The sequence below is a fragment of the Macaca fascicularis genome, chromosome 4 (genome assembly GCF_037993035.2).
Source record: "Macaca fascicularis isolate 582-1 chromosome 4, T2T-MFA8v1.1".
Classification (NCBI taxonomy): Eukaryota; Metazoa; Chordata; class Mammalia; order Primates; family Cercopithecidae; genus Macaca; species Macaca fascicularis.
This window is the reverse complement of record NC_088378.1, coordinates 123,363,066-123,366,982: the sequence shown is the minus strand read 5'-3', so window position 1 is coordinate 123,366,982 and position 3,917 is coordinate 123,363,066. Positions and strand designations below refer to the sequence as shown.

Below are 3,917 nucleotides of genomic sequence, written 5' to 3'. Positions count from 1 at the left end.
CCCAAGGAAATGTCAGAAAAGCAAAATGGCCAGCATTACCCATTTGCTTTTTTGGGTTTACTGCGTGAATAGCACTTTCCTTACATAGGCATCTGATTTCAGGTTTTTCATGCTGAGAACATTGAGATTTCAGTTGGAAGACACCTGAAATCTTCTAAGTAGCATACTCCAACCACCCTCTAATAGCTAGCTTGTTTGTATAGGCAGAACAATTCATCTCTCCATTTTACATGGCTAGATGTTTTGTGGAAGATCTTAGAATTGCTTGCGTCATTTACTGGGAAAAATCAGATAGGAATTGGCCTTTAGGAACACTTTTACTTGGAAAGTTACAACACTAATATAACAAGTCTTAACACATTTAATATTTGCTTGTTGAAAAGCAATGTCATAAAGTCAAATAAAATTAAACATGTTTTACTTTTTTTCTCATAAGAATATAAAAATTATGGAGGGGAACTTAACAGGGAATTTAAAAAAGGTGACACAAGTTTTCCTTTTAGTAGTCCTTGGGTAGCTGTGACAGAATAGTTTCACTTTTTCTTTGTTTCTTTGAACTGGGGTTTTGGCTCAACGTTTTGTTTGTTTCTAGTATCTGCTTCTGCCTCCCCCTCTATCAGATCAGCTTCCTCCACAGCCACCACCTCTTGGTGCTCTGCAGCTTGAACTGCTGTAGGAATCACGTGGAGAAGGGTACCCCCTTTCCAAAGAAGCGAGAAGCCCTGTTTCTTGTCTGCCAAGCTAATCACGACCACTTGAGTGGAGATCACTTCGGCTGCTTGAGTAACTGTCTTCACTTCTACCATATCCATCACGTGAGCTGCTGTAATCATGATAGAGACTGCTTCCAGCATAAAATGGTGGGGGCCCTTGTTTAGGTGGAGCACTATGTGAGTTATCATAACTCTCATATGAATCTCTGTAGGAACTTCCACTTGGATGATCTGAATAGTCATGATCACGATCATATCCATCTCTATCACTATAACCTCTTGATGGATGGCCATCACATGAACGGGAATGACCATAATCATGGTAAGTATAATCTCGTGGTGGTGGGGCATAATCTCTTGTATCACGAGAACTTGGGTAATCTCTGCTTGAAGAGCTGTCTTTAGTAGAATAAGCATCATCTCTTGGGGACAAATAAACATCTCTACGAGAGGGCGGCAGTTCCCTTCGAGGTGGACCTCCGTAACTATCTCTCCCATGTGATAAAGGAGCTCTTCCTTCCATTCCACTGCTGCTGTGAACTGGTCCTGATGGTGCAGATGTCTTAGAAGAAGGACCTCCACTTCTTGGTGATGGTCCCCTTTTTACTGGGAGTGGTTCCCTGGTTCTTGTGTTAAAATGCATGGAATATCCACCATCATCCATGTGTCTTCCCCATGAGGGAGGTTCCCTGGTTCCTCCACTTCCTCCTCTTCCACCTCTTAGACCTCTTGGAGGGCCTCTACTTCTTGGAAGTGTAGGTGGTCCATATCTACCACTTTCCAATGATTGTTTGGTGGCTTATTCCACTTTGATGGCTTTTCCATCTAATAACTTTCCATTCATGTCTCTGGCTGCATCCTTAGCGTCTGCTGGGCTTTCAAAGGTGACAAAAGCAAATCCTCTTGATTTGTTGATTTCACGGTCTTTCATCAAGAGTACTTCCACTATTCACTATTCGTCCGTATTTGCCAAATGGTGCTTCAAGCGCTTTCTCATTTGTTTCCATATTAAGCCCAACAATGAAGAACTTTCCTGGACAATCTGCTACAACCATTTTTTAAAACATTAATCAATTTCTTTTTTTGCTGGTGAATCAGAGGGGTGACAATGGGTTCAAGTTCCAGTGAGCTCACTAACAGTGACTTCCTACCAACTCAACACCAGTGGCAGCTGCCAGGTCCGAGGACCAAATCGTGAAGCCATTAATGCTACTGTGCAACCAATATGCATACATTTTAAACCTTGTTTTTCTTATGTAATTTGTCTTTTTTCTCTGGCTACTGTTAAGATTTTCTCTATCACAGGCTTTTAGCAATTTTATTTTGCTCTGTTTTATTTTGATAGGCATTTAAAAATATTTCCAGGTGTTGAGCAAGCATTGTAGCTTTATTCAAATTTGAGAATATAGTAACCTCTATTTCTTCAATTTTTATTTTTTTATTTCTCTGTCCTTACCCTGTTCGGAATTCCTATTCCATGTCTGCACATAAATTTATTTTGTTCCGTGGATTACTGAAACAAATTATTTCATTCTCTTTCTTTTTCAATTTTAATAGATTCATTGCTAAATTTGAATATTTACTGATATTTTCTTGTGTAATATCTTATGTGTTGGTAAGCCTATCTAAAGTTTCATTTAGACATTATTGTTCAACTCTAGAAGTTCTATCTAGTTGTTTGTTTTTTAAATTTCTATTTACCCTTTTATTTTGTTCATGTTATTCTTTACATATGTTTACGTATTTATAATAGCTGCTTAATGTATTTGCTAGTTCCATTATCTCTGTCATTTATAGTTCTATTTGATTATTTTTCTCCTGCTTTGGATTACATTTTTTTACTTAACTTAGCAGTCATTTTTTATTTTATGCTGAACATTAAAGATTTGATGTTTTTTGGCTGGATTTTTGTTTTCTTCCTTTAAAAATTATTAGGCTTTGTATGGACAGGTAATTGGTTACTTATAGATCATTGTCATTCCTTTGAGTCAGTTTTTAAAGCTTTTCTGCGAGCAATCTAGAGTCGCCTTTATTCCACTGATAATTTGTCCAAATTATTAAGATACTGTCCCCTCTGATGAAAAGTTACTCTCTTAAATATGCTAAATAATCAAGAACTCTCCACTCTGGCTAGGTGGAGTTCAATATATGTTGTTAGAGCTTGTCTTGTGCAAACTCTGGAAATATTTACCTTATAGATACTTGGTTGTTTTTTTACCTGGCCTCATCGAGTTTCACTCCACACTTGCATATCTGAGTACTCAACAATGATATAAAAGGGCCCTGTAGTTAGATTTCTGAAGCTTTTTTTCTGCATAGCTCTCTCTTCTTAAATTTCCATAGGTTTTTGGGGAACAGGTGGTGTTTGGTTACATGAGTAAGTTCTTTAGTGGTGATTTTTGAGATTTTGGTGCACCCATCATCAGAGCAGTATACACTGTACCAGTTTGTAGTCTTTTATCTTCACCTCCACTCCCAATCTTTCCCCCAGTTCCCAAAGTCCCTTTTATCATTCTTATGACTTTGCATCCTTATAGCTTAGTTACCATTTATAAGTGAGAACATACGATGTTCAGTTTTATATTCCTGAGTTACTTAACTTAAAATAATGATCTCCAATTCCATCCAGATTGCTGCAAGTGCCAGAATGCCATTATTTTGTTCCTTTTTATGGCTCCATGGTATATCTATACATACCACAATTCCTTTATCCACTCATTAACTGATAGGCAACTGGGCTGGTTCCATATTTCTGCAATTGCAAATTGTGTTGCTATAAACATGCGTGTGCAATTATCATTTTTTGCATAATGACTTCTTTTCCTCTGGGTTGATACCCAGTAGTGGGATTGCTGTATCAAATGATTGTTCTCTGCTTTCTTTGTTAAATTGTTTCTTGACTGAATTCTTTCTCCCAAGAAGACTAAGAACTGAGGATGCCACACTTTCCAGTAACTTAATGAAATGTATTAACTTTCTCTTTTGTTGTGCTACAATATCCTTGCTGGTGAAGAAAACTTGAGGGTTGTAATTCTGTAGTTTGAGAAGTACTCATGTCCAAAATAAAGATTTGGGGTAATCCAGTACAAAATTTTCATTTCATATATTTTTTAGTTTTGTATTTCATTATTAATGATTAAAGTCCTTACGCAAGAACATCTGACTGAATAGAATGACAAAATCTGTGAAGAATATCAAGAATTC

General features: G+C 37.1%; 1 pseudogene; it reads right to left on the bottom strand.

Annotated features, from left to right (window-relative positions):
• Positions 1–588: 588 nt before the first annotated feature.
• LOC102132393 (RNA-binding motif protein, X chromosome-like) lies at positions 589–1,768 on the bottom strand (annotated as a pseudogene).
• Positions 1,769–3,917: the final 2,149 nt, after the last annotated feature.